The following is a 14,048-nucleotide window of genomic DNA, read 5'->3' as shown; positions in this document are numbered from 1 at the left end:
CATTGCCAAAGTGTTTAGAAAATCCTTCTACATGGCCCACCTAATCACAAAAGGGTTTGCATCCAGATCAAAAGAGGTCATTGTGCCCCTCTACTCATCACTCATTAGACCCATCTTAGAGTACAATGCCCCATTTAGGATGTACCTTACAAGACACCTGCAACAGCTGGAAAGACCACAGAAGTACCTCACCAAGAGGATCAATGGCCTCAAACAGATGCCCTATGCAGCTCGACTGAAGAAACTCCAGTTGTACTCGGTTGCATACCGCCTACTCAGAGCTGAGCTCTGCCTGACATACAAGGCCATGTCCAGCCCAGAATTGATGGACATGCTCCACCTAAAGAAAACCTTATTTCCTCGAGCCTCACGCTCCAGGGATCTAAACCTCACCACAACAATAAATAGGACGTGCTGGAGGAATAGATTTCTGTCCCAGAGACTTCCCATGCTTTGAAACAAGATCCCAATCTACATTAGGCAGAGCTCCTCACTAACACTCTTCAAAAGAAACCTTGACGAGTGGATGGGAAACAGAAAGTTTATCATGGGGATCACTTCAGTGGCTTTGCTGGACAGAGGCACAGGGAACTAATCTAAGGGAACGGTGAAAGCCAACACATTCTGGTTAGTCTTATAAATGCCTTCAGGCAGATAGCCTAGTACCCACCTATGAACCTATGAACATATGAGCCTATAAACATGCTGGTTCCACAGTTTGTTCCATAGTATTCTATACCTGTATTGAGTGATATATTTAAAACAGTGTAAGAAACTTCTCTGTTTGGAAGATTTTCAGTCCATATATTTCTAGTTAATCACTGTATATTAATCAGATCAGACAATAGTAGTAGAAGTAGTGAACGTAAACTTGTCAAGTCAAAAAGTAATAATAGAAAATATATAATTCTACAGCATTACTAAGTATTCGAAAGTAATCCAAGCAAGGCAGACAGTCTGTTTCCAGTCGAAAATCCTTTATTAAGTACAGACAAGCGATCCAAGTAAAACAAAAATAGAGTAATAATTTCCTCACAAGCTTTTTAAATATATATATATACTTTTTATCAGGCATGGCAGTGGTTTATTGTGCTGTAAAACAAAGTGTTATTGGTACACATGTTAAATTCACATCCCTTCCCCCATCAGTGTTACATTCGAGCTGGTCCTGCCCTACCTAGTAGCTGTCATAATAATATATAGCCCTAATATACTTTAATGGTACATCTTATTTAACCAAATTATTAAGTAGATTATTAAGTCTGTGATTTTATACAAGGCAATATACTACATGGCTGGAAATATATCAACCTTAGTTCATTTTAGATCAAAATTATATATAAATATATACATATACATTTTGCATGCAAAAATCAGTTTCTATTTTCATAACCTATTGTTAACAAAGATCGCTTTCGTCCTTCTAGACTTCTTCAGGTCTGTGTACAAGAACCCTAAAAACCTATATAATTGTATAATTAGTTAGTATTGTTATTACCATCATTTTGAATAAAGTGGAAAAAAGAGAACCAGAAAAAAATAAAAATAAAAAAATATATATGTATGATGATGGAAACAAAATATACACTTACATTTCAAATTATTTAAAATGGTATTTAAAACCAATTTGTAGAAAAAAAATAAAATAAAATGCAATTAGTCATGTAAACAATGTGGCAATTTTCTAAGTTCCAGTGCACTTTTAATTGAACAGTAGTAGTTTAGTCCAGGCTTTCTAAAAGAGTTCAGCTTTAATTGCCACATGAGTTCATGTTTCTCCAGAATATTCAGGATGTCTCCTTCAAGATCACCCATGTCTATGCGATCCAGGATCTGGAGCTTAAAACCTGTGTGTCTTTTATGAAGAGAAAGGTGTTTGGCTAGTGCATTATTTTTACATCCAGAGGGGATTTCTGACAGATGACATGAAATTCTTCGCTCGAGTTTATTTACAGTCTTGCCCACATAGAATGCATCACATTCATTGCACTGTGCCCTGTAAATTACTTTTTTAGTGTTACAGTCACCCCCTGCACTGGTTTTAATGATTTTCTTTAAATAAGGGTAATAAAAACTATCACCTTGCTGTATAAATATACAAAATGTACAATTAGTTTCACATCTTTTAGTGCTTTTCTCACATGGTCTAGGTTTAAATTCAACAGAACTTCTAATATTCCTGGCCTTCCTATAAACAAATGATGGGGCTTCACCTAAGATGTTAATCAGAAAAGGGTTTCCTGTGACAATGTCCCAGTTTTCTTCAATATTTTTGATACTGTGATAATCCAAAGTGTATGTCAGGATGCTGCTATTTTTGCATTTGTTATTCTCTGTGGGATTACTTAACATTTTTCTACTGGGGAGGTTGAGTGAAAGTGCTTCAGTCCTTTTCAGTTCTATAATGGGTTCCATGATGTTTTTTAACATCTGACTTTCATAGCCTCTCACTAGAAAATCATTCTCTAAGTTGTTCAGGTTTCTGAAAAATGGTTCCATCTCTGAGGTAATTCGAGCTAATCTATAGCCTTGGGATTTCACTACATTATACTTGGTTTTTATAGGATGTAGACTTTTACTGTGGAGTAATAAGTTAACCTTCGTTGGTTTTCTGAATAGATCAGTGGTGATTCTGTTATTGTTGGTGTCCTTGGAAATCTGCATATTATTATGACAGCTACTAGGTAGGGCAGGACCAGCTTGAATGTCACACTGATGGGGAAGGGATGTGAATTTAACATGTGTACCAATAACACTTTGTTTTACAGCACAATAAACCACTCCCATGCCTGATAAAAAGTATATATATATATTTAGAAACTTGTGAGGAAATTATTACTCTATTTTTGTTTTACTTGGATCACTTGTCTGTGTACTTAATAAAGGATTTTCGACTGGAAACAGACTGCCTGCCCTGCTTGGATTACTTTCGAATACTTAGTAATGCTGTAGAATTATATATTTTCTATTATTACTTTTTGACTTGACAAGTTTACGTTCGCTACTTCTACTACTGTTGTCTGATCTGATTAACATACAGTGATTAACTAGAAATATATGGACTGAAAATCTTCCACATGGAGAAGTTTCTTGCACTGTTTTGTTTTTAGACCCACTACACTTTAGTGGGTTGTTTTGAGACTTCGAGGATACCACGGACATTACTTGTTTTTTGAATGATATATTTAAAAAACAATTCTGTAATCTATTTCTGATGGAGTAGTGGTACATTGCTTTGACTATGGTGTATAGGGTCCAGGGTTCAAGACTGGACAGTGCTAATTATTTGTTGCTGGGCAGAACAAGGGCTGTTGGATAGTGAGTGATTAAGGCACTTTTAAGCAGGTTTGCACAGTGGTAAGTGATGCTAACTTCCGGTTAAATATGCTTACAGGCAGCCTTAAAAGTGCTTAATCTGTGTAAGCATTGCTTAGCACCATGCAAACATGCTTAATCCCACTTACTACTCCTTAAAAGTGCTTACTCCCGCTTACCCCTGCGCTAATTTCTTTAAAAGAAAAGAAAAAAGGGGAGGGGTGATAGGAAAGTGGTGAAAAAGGGGGCACAAAGAGGGAAAGACAATAGGGAAAGTAGCTAGAGATGTGCAGGACGGGTGTAGGGAAGGCCCATAGCTGTCCATTTCTTCTACAGCAACAGCTGTGCATATATACTGAATTTGGAGGTAGATTTGGACACTCAAACCCCAGAGTGAAAGGTGAGGACAACAATAATGTGTTGTGAAGCCAAGTAGACCAGATTACATGTGTCCAGTGGACACATGTATGAAATGGACAGCTATGTATGGGGTGGAATTTTTTGAAGGGAACAGATTGTCCTTTTTTTTTAGGTGAGAGTGAGATGTTGGGGAAGGATAGTAGGTATATTTGGGGTGGTAGGCTGGGTAGGAAGACAGACAAGACAGACAAGATAGCATACAGGGGCAGTATATGACACATGTGGGGGTAAACACCTTGGACAGGGAGGGGTGTTTGGAAATTGGAAGCCCATGACCCCCCAAATGGAAACAGCAGGACTGAGGTCCCCACCCATGGGCAGTCACCACTGCACCTTCACAGCCCCGAAGGTGGCTGTGCTGGGGGCTGAGCAGGAGGGACAGGCTGACCCTCTAATTGTGCCACATGGTCCTCAAACTGGTGTAGCAGATCTTCAAACTCCTTTTGGAGCTCGCTATGCATCAAACCCCAGAACTGGCTTTGGGTGACAGGATCTTGTCCACGCCCACTCCCGGGGGGACAAGCCCCATCCCCTGAGGCTATACCACCTGAAGGTGGTGCAGGACCAGCGGACAAGGAGGTCCCAGGGTGGGTCCCAGACAAGCTGGAGCCTGGTGCCATGGCCAGATGAGGTGGGAGAGGTGGGTCTGCTGGGACCAACCTTCCCAAACATGCTATGATGTTACAGTTTTAGAACATATGTGGGTTAGTAAAAGTCAACACAATCCAGGATTAGTTATAACAGCATGCATAGATATTCCTATTAACGCAAAACAACAGATTTGGAACAGTTGCATACCAAACAGAACACGTGCACATATGGAACCACAGTGGCCATTACAACGGCATGCAGGTTACATTGATAGCAACAGGCCACCAATGATAGTATTACAATATGGAACATTAATAGAAAGACATTTCAATATTTGTTGACAATAGGATGTATGTCCCAACAGTAAGTTTGGTGGAAACATAGCCATTTATTTGTGGGTTTAGATGATTGTTGCAGATATGGTGGGGGGAGAGAGAGAGAGACAGATGTCAATTAACAACCTGTATATCCCTGCAGTACTCACAACTTTAATGAGGGTTGGGAGGATGGCCTAATGGTTAAGATGTTTGCCTTACAAACACAAGGTACAGGGTTTGAATCTCACAGGGGATAATTGTCTAGGCTTAAAATGGCTCACAAGGGCAGTTAGCCTAGTACCAATCTATGAATCATTCTTCTAATCATTACTCTACAGGTATTATTACAATAGCCTATGGCCTTGGTTTGAGCAGTGGTATGTTTGCACACAAGTGTATATTTCAACTGTCTTATAGCTAAATTCTACTTTTCTTAACTAAGGACATGGTTGTTAACACTACCTGACTGTTTCTGCACATATTCCCAGATTCCTTGCTAAATTATGCACATACCTCTCAATATCTTAATGCACAACATGTGGACAAAGCTTGACAACATGGGGGTACAAATAGGGACATATCTTGAATATTGCTCTTATAAACTTTTAGACAGTTGCTAGAGTAACAGGATTTCTTTTAATATACATTTTCTGAAGGATTTGAAGTCTGACACTCAAATGTATGTCATTATTTGGTGACTACAACCCTGAGATCATCCCAGTGATTTGCCAGAAAAAAAGAGGAACAGGCCAAAAATATGAGCCAAATATCTGGACATTCTGGGAAAATCTGTACAGTTGAGAGGTATGATTATGCATACAGCTTACTACCACTCCCAGGATTCGAACCATGGCTGTGTGTGCAAAAAATACAACAACTCTCATTTCATCAGCATGAGCTATTTAGAAACTGCTGCTTGCTTCTTCACTGTTTTCTGTCTAAGTCTCTCTTGGTTGTACAATCTAACCTTGTACTTACAACAGTCTTAAACAAAAATTCCTAGACATATTTTTTATGTAGCACAGTGTGGGTAACAATGGTTAACACAACATTACTATTCAGAGAATGCAACAGTAAATGCCATACAATACCAGAGTAAACACAAGCAGTCCAGGATTTGGAACTTTATTGCCAGGCAGTTACGGTTTTATTTAAATATCACCTATATGGGACTATTACTGTCATATTGTCTGGTTTATTCAGTACAACCCATACACAGTTTTTATACTGCCAGGTGACTTTCTACTACTTTATATTTATTTGGTATGACTACTACAAGCAGGATTGTTACTCACCATCCTCGCGACACAGTCTTTGCAACCTACTGGCATGGGCTTCCTGATTCACAGCCCACTCGGTTGCAGCTGTAAAGGAAATAGAGAAATGTTTAGGCATACCTATCCATCACATACACAGGATGGACTATGGTAAACAGTTATTGATATGAATACTTGCACACTGCTGGGGCATCACCCCTCTGCCTTGCTTCTTTGATCCACTCGTCCAAGAGCTCCCTCTTCCTCTGCTTTAAGTCGGCATAGTGGTGCCGGACCTGCTCGCCAGTCCGAGGGATACCAGTGGCACTGGTGAGATCACGGGCGAGATGGTCCCAGGCTTTTGCTTTATATTGGGAGCCCTGGTACTGGCCCTGCAGGAGTCTCTCATTGTGTTTTTTTACCAGGGGTCCTACCATGACCTTGGACTCCTGTATGTCCCATCACTGTGCCCGGAAGTGCATCCCCTCACCAACACCTGCCATACTGCCTACAGTGGGAAGCTGCAACCAGATATGAGCTGTATTCCCGCCTGCAGGATTAAATATGGCCAATTTCCTGCCCTTTGCCATGATTGGATGGTTTTGAATATGCTGAGCTAAGCTAAGCTATGGGCAAATCTGCTTAGCTAAGGTTGGCAGATCTTAAAGAGGCAGGTTCAGCACTGCTTACCAATGGGCAAATCCACTTAGCTGGGCTACTCATTGCTTAGCAGTGATATTTACACAATGCTTATGTGAAGACTTGTAGAGAAGGGTGAAGGCTGCCAGCCTAGCCAGATAGAATTTTATAGATAATGTTGTTATTTGTAAATATGAATGTAAACTACAGGCTTGTTGTCTTAAATGTGAAGAAATAATGTTACATGTGGAACTGGAAATAAATGTGGCAACATTGCCCTCTGCTGTAAAGAAAGCTAAGTCAAGTATTTCTTGGTGGTCCTTTGAAATTAAAGTTATTTCATCACTACCTTTGATGTTTACAGGTCGGCTCCAGTCCAGCTAGATGAAGGCTTCCTGCCTATTGTTTTAAGGCTAAAGTTAATGACCAGAATTTGCATGTGGAATGTCCTTTATGGCTCTAAGTGTAAAAGAATGTAAATGCAGTTTCTGTCAGCCTGCGAACACCAGGAAAGTGTGAAATGATGTAATGTTTTATCAGAACTGCAGTTTCAATTTAAACAGAGAGAATCAGAAGGCATTAAGCAGTTTTGTCTGAACATCCAACTCAACACTCTGCCTGTTGTCTATGTAAGTTATTTTAGAAGTGTGTTTTCTTGTAGATAGCTAAAATCTATAAAGATTAGACTAAGTGTTTTTCTGTGATGTCAGAACTGTACTACTGAATTATTTTAAGTATTTCTGTGTGATCTCTGAACTCTTTTTTTTTTCAAAACAGGTTTATTGTTTTAACATACAAGAGAAATATCATAACAATTTTATACAAGTAATTAAAATAGATATGATTATAACATTCAACAAAACAACTAAAGTATTTACAAAGACATCCACTACAATCAGATCAATTAATTAAACTAAAATACCATGCTATTGAAATTAGGATTTTTTTAACAAATTTTGTAAATTATCCCATACAATATAATAAGATGTTTTTCTAGTTGTTCTTGACCTAATTGTGTTTATTTCCATATGGCACACTATATTCATAACATTTTTAAATTCAGTGAACGAAGGAGGTGTATCTGAAATCCAATTTCTGGTTATTATTTTCCTAGCCACTGCTAGAATAGACCATAACAAGGAAAGCTTAACCTTTTTAACACTTTGAGGTACAGGTGTGTTGAATAATATAAGAGATTTAGAAATAATGAAATTATCTGTAAAAAGAGCCTGCAAAAATTCATTAATTGACTTCCTGTATTCTTTCAATTTTATACAGTCATAAAACATATGAGCCCAGTCAGCATTAATTTCTACATTACATCTCTTACATAGATTATCTTTATTATTTATTTTATTTATCTGATCTCTGAACTCTTGACTAGCACTGACTATGCAGTAGAAAGTATTGTCTTTGGTTTTAATTATTTATTATTAAATATTTTAAAACTTTTTAACTGTGGCTGGTTTGTGTAGAGATAAGTTAAGCTCTAGAGTACATTGCATGTATATAAGGAACTTGTACCAAGTCACTCTAATAAGCCTTGAGACTGTTTAGTCACATCTGCCAACTGGATAATATTGCACAGTAATAATTGGACACCCTTTTAAGGGCCTTTGAGTAGCTGATAAATATTAGGTGGGTTGTGGCAGTAATTACTACCATATAGTCTGGGTAAAAGGGGCACAGCTGGAGAACCTGTACCAGCCTTCCCCAGGAGTGTCTGTGTGGTTGTATAAACTCTTATCTCAAAGTGTGTGTGTGTCAGCTACTTGGGCAGAGACACAAAGCACTGGCTGGACAGAGAGGGTACTGGAGATTTTAGCTTGCCCAGCTAGGCTGAGATCTGGACCTTATAGCTGTGCCAGTGGGGAGTCTTATTGGGGACCTGGGGTGCAAGGGAGTGACCAGCTCCAGACTGAGTGTGATTTCTGTGTGCTGTTAAGGGAAATTGCACTTTACTGTGGGTATTTGTTATCCTTTCCTCACATATAAGACGCCCTCTCTGGTGTTAGTGGTGAGGAGTGAGGCTCCTTGATTGCTGGGCCAGGGCATGGGCGTCACATATTAATTGGTGGCAGTGGCTGGGATATCCTCACATATTAATTGTTTGGCAGCAGTGGGATATCCACATCACGTATTAATTAGTTGGCAAATACTAATTGGTTCGTAGTGGTGTGGGTATGAGTGAATCCTGTAGCTTGTGTACAGTGAGCTTTGAAGGTGTTTTTATACTATAAAACAGCCACACAGTGAATACTCAGAGTTCAGATCACAATTGTTTTATTTCTTTTGTTAGCTTAGTTAGTCAGGGTGAGCAGGCAGCATGTCAGCAGAGGAGTATGGAAAGCTGACAAGGAGCCAGCTGGTTGGGATGTACCAGGCTAGGGGACTAGTGCATGAAAACATGACTAATGTAGACCTAATTGCAGCCTTCGTTACAGCTGCATCAGAAAACAGCAACCAGGAGGACAATCAGACTGGCAGTGGAGATATAATTCCCTCGGTGAATGGACAGCTCAACCTTTCTGCAGTGGACTTAAAAATCCAGCTGGAGCTAAAGAGACTTGAGTTGGAGGCCAGGTGTGTGGAATTAGAAGCAAATGAGAGACTGTGATGTTTGCAGGCTGAGGAGAATGAGAAACTGTTCCATCTGCAAGCTGAGGAACAAGAGAGGCAGAGGCAGCATGAGAAGGAGATGCTAACTCTTCGCCAGAGTCATGGAGGTAATGGGGAAGGGAGTAACTGGACCCCAGAAGCACAAAAGGTCAGTAAATTTCTTCCACAGTTTAAAGAGAGGAATAATTTTGATAGTTTCATTCATATGTTTGAGAGGGTATGTAAACAGTATGAAGTTGACCAAGGGCTCTGGGTACAGTTCCTGGCCCCCTTACTCCATGATAAAGCTGTAACTGTTCTGTCCAAAATGTCTGACATTGCATGTTTTGATTATACTGCTGTAAAAAAATGTCTTTTAGAACAGTTTAAGCTAACACCTGAAACATATAGGAAAACATTTTGTAAGCTTAGACGCACGGCAGATGAAAGTGTGTGTGAATATGTTGCTGAACTGAGCACTTATTTTCATGGGTGGGTGAGTGGATGTCAGGTCACCACTTTTGAAGGTCTGGCAGACCTTATGGTGAGGGAACAAGCCCTTAGCACTTTGCCTGAGGGCATGAGGATCTGGTTAGCTGATAGACAATGTGCTACTTCAGATGAGTTGGGGAAGAAGGGAGACCTATACTTGGCAAGCAGGGCAGCCCTACACAGGAAGGGGACTCCCAGTACTGCTCATGGGTTGAAAGGAACCCATGGTGGGCAGCACAGACTGCCCCAACTGAATCTGCCAGTAGCAGGGGAACCTACTAATCCAGGTACACTTCCAGGAGCTAGGGTTAAATGTTTTGAATGCAACCAGTGGGGCCATGTGGCATACAGGTGTCCACAGAGGCAAGATGCGGAACAAAAGGTAAGGGAGCCAGTAAGTGGGAAAGACAAAATGCCAATAGTAGGTTGTCTTGAGACAACAGTGGTATGGAACTATCATCCTGCAGGTGTCCTGATAGGGATGGAGTTGGATGAGGCAGTACCATGTGCTTATGCAGTTACATGCGGTCAGGCTAGGAGACAAGCATGTGGGTCTGGTAGCCTGGGGGAGACCCAGACAGACTGCATACTTGCAACCAGGACTGCTGAGGTGGTTACTTCAGGGAGGGAGCTATTCTGTACCAGTGAGACTGAAGGTGAGCCACAGCTGCTTGTGGGTACTGATGTTCCCTTGGTCAGAGTGACTGCAAAGATAGAGGTGAGTAGTAGTACCCAGGCTGACAGTGAGGCACCACTGTCAGAGAATGCCAGACTTCCTGTGGAAGGGGAGCTGGGAAGGGTCACAAGGAGAGAGTTGAGACAGGCTCAGCTCACAGAGTCTAGATTGCAAGACCTGAGGCAGGTAGCTAGGGAGGCACCTGATTCTCAAGGAAAGGAGGAATCTGTATACTGGGACAAAGGTTTACTATACAGAGAGTGGACCCCTGAGGGAGGGCTAGAAGGTGAGAGAGTACAGCAGTTGGTAGTGCCTAGAGCCTAATGTCTGCCACTTCTAGCCATAGCCCATGATATTCTCTTTGCAGGTTATATGGGCATAAAACATACAAAGAGGTGTATTATGTAGGACTTCTACTGGCCTGGAATTTCCAGAGATGTAACAGGGTACTGCAGGACCTGTGAGCAGTGCCAAAAGGTAGGCAAGGCAGGAGACAAGGTGAGAGCTCCTTTGATGCCTTTGCCTGTGATTGAGGAGCCATTTCAGAGGGTAGCTATGGATATTGTGGGCCCTCTGAGTACCCTGAGTTCCACAGGCAAAAAGTATATCCTAGTGGTATTGGATTATGCTACACGATACCCTGAGGCAGTGGCTTTGTCCTCCACTGAGGCAGAGAAGGTGGCAAATGCTTTGTTAGAGATTTTCAGCAGGGTAGGTTTTCCAAAAGAAATACTGACTGACAGAGGTGCCAGTTTCATGTCAGACCTGCTGGCTTGTCTGTGGAAGTCCTGTGGGGTGAAGCACATGAAAACCACCCCCTACCATTCCCAGACTAATGGTCTTGTTGAGAGGTTAAACTCTACAATCAAGTCCATGCTACGGGCATTTGCAGATCAGTTTAAGAGGGAGTGGGACAAATATTTGCCCCATCTGTTGTTAGCCTACAGAGAGGTTCCCCAGGAATCCACAGGTTTTTCACCCTTTGAGTTGCTGTATGGGCATAGGGAGAGGGGACCTCTAGATTTAATTTGAGATGAATGGGAAAGTGAGTGCAAGTCTCACAAGGAGTCTTTTGTGGCATACTTCCTAAACCTCAGGACAAGGCTCGGGGAACTCATGGGCTTGGCCCAGGAGAACATGGCAGAAGCCCAACAACAGAAAAATGTGAGGTATGACAGGAATGCTCAAGCTAGAGAGTATGCTGTGGGGCAGCAGGTAATGGTTCTCATTCCTGTCAGACACAACAAGCTGCACATAGCATGGGAGGGTCCCTACAAAGTGGTAAGAAAGGTAAGTGATGTTAACTACAAGGTGGAACTGCTAGGCAGATGGCAGGGGCACAAATTGTACCATGTTAACATGATGAAAACTTACCATGATAGGGAGGCCCTTGTGCTGAGCATTTGCAGTGGATTGCAGGAGGAGTCTGAGGGAGATCTGGGGACTGATCTCCTCGGTGAGGCTCGGGCTGACACCTCAGTGGAAGGGGTAGCAATGACCCAGCAACTATCTCCTACCCAGGTTCAAGAAATCCGAGCAGTGTTCCAGGAATTTGGGGACATGTTCACTGGGAAACCAGGGTGCACCCACCTGGTGCAGCACCAGGTGGATACAGGACCCCAAAGGCCTATTAGGCAGGCCCCTTATAGGATGCCTGAGAGAGTCAGACAGACTCTGAGGGAGGAGGTACAGGAGATGTTGGAACTGGGGGTGATTCAAGAGTCCAGCAGTCCCTGGGCCTCCCCAGTGGTGCTGGTGCCAAAGAAGGATGGCAGCACCAGGTTCCGTGTGGACTACCAGAAATTAAATAGTCAAACAGAGTCGGATGCTTACCCCATGCCTAGGACAGATGAGGCCCTAGAGCAGTTGGGTGGGGCTGAGTATCTTACAACCATTGAACTTACCAAGGGTTACTTGGCAGCTGCCTTTGACTCCCAGTGATAGAGAAAAGTCAGTCTTTGTGACAACTTTTGGCTTGTATGAGTTCACAAAGATGACCTTTGGGATGAGAAATGCCCCAGCGACTTTCCAGAGGATGGTAGATTGTATCATCCTAGCAGGAGGGTTTGCCCTTGCTTACCTAGATGATATTGCCATCTACAGCCATTCCTGGCCAGAGCACCTTCAGCATGTCAAGGAGGATCTGGGCAGACTACAGAGGGCAGGGTTGACCATTAAGCCGAGCAAATGTCAGGTGGGTATGACGGAGGTCTCCTACCTAGGATATAGAGTGGGAAGTGGGAAGATAAAGCCAGAACCTGCCAAAGTGGAAGCCATTCAGGCATGGCCTGCACCTGTTACTAAAAAGCAGGTGATGGCCTTTTTAGGGATAGCAGAGTACTACAGAAAGTTTGTCCCCAGTTATAGTACCATAGCAGCTCCCCTCACAGACCTGACAAGGAAGAACAGGCCAGATAAGGTAGTGTGGATTCCAGCATGTGAGCAGGCATTTCAGATGCTTAAAGAAGCTTTGGGAGGACCCCATGTGTTAGCCAGTACTGATTACAACAAAGAATTTGTTGTGCAGGTGGATGCTTTGAACCATGGGGTGGGGCCTGTACTTAGCCAGATTTCTTCAGAGGGGAAAGAGCACCCACTGGTTTATCTCAGTCATAGGCACCAACCCAGGGAGGAATGCTATGCAGCTGTAGAAAAGGAATGTCTAGCCATAGTGTGGGTACTGCAGAAACTCATGCCTTAAATGTATGGAAGGAAATTCACTGTTATGACAGATCACAACCCCCTAATATGGTTAAACAGAGTCAGCCAGCAAAATGCCAAGTTGCTAAGATGGAACCTAGGGTTGCAGGCATATGATATGTCAGTACAGCATCACAATTGGGTTAGCAATGCCAATGCAGATGGGCTCTCAAGACAGGGAATGGGGTGAGGTACACTCAGATAGACCTAACCCCCTCAAGCGGCGTTTCTCAAGGGTCACTTGAAAACGAGAAGGGTGAAGGCTGCCAGCCTAGCCAGATAGAATTTATAGATAATTCTATCATTTGTAAATATGAATGTAAACTACAGGCTTGTTGTCTTAAATGTAAAGAAATACTGTTGCATGTGGAATTGGAAATAAATGTGGCAACATTGCCCTCTGCTGTAAAGAAAGCTAAGTCAAGCATTTCTTGTTGGTCCTTTGAAATTAAAATTATTTCATCACTGCCTTTGATGTTTATAAGATGGCTCCGGTACGGCTAGATGAAGGCTTCCTGCCTATTGTTTTAAGGCTAAAGTTAATGACCAGAATTTGCATGTGGCATGTCCTTTATTGCTCTAAGTGTAAAAGAATGTAAATGCAGTTTCTTTCAGCCTGGGAACACCAGGAAAGTGTGAAATGATGTAATGTTTTATCAGAACTGCAGTTTCAATTTAAACAGAGAGAATCAGAAGGCATTAAGTATTTTTGTCTGAACATCCAACTCAGCACTCTGCCTGTTGTCTATGTGAGTAAGTTATTTTAGAAGTGTGTTTTCTTGTAGATAGCTAAAAGCTATAAAGATTAGACTAAGTGTTTTTTCTGTGATGTCAGAACTGTTCTACTGATTTATTTTAAGTATTTCTGTGTGATCTCTGAACTCTTGACTAGCACTGACTGTCTAGTAGAAAGTATTGTCTTGTGGTTTTAATTATTTATTATTAAATATTTTAAAACCTTTTAACTGTGGCTGGTTTATGTAGAGATAAGTTAAGCTCTAGAGTGCATTGCATGTATATAAGAATCCTGTACCAAGTCACTCT

Source organism: Protopterus annectens, chromosome 17.part0 (assembly GCF_019279795.1).
Source record: "Protopterus annectens isolate FY-2018-M chromosome 17.part0, PAN1.0, whole genome shotgun sequence".
NCBI lineage: Eukaryota > Metazoa > Chordata > Ceratodontiformes > Protopteridae > Protopterus > Protopterus annectens.
Note: the sequence above shows the minus strand (reverse complement) of the source record.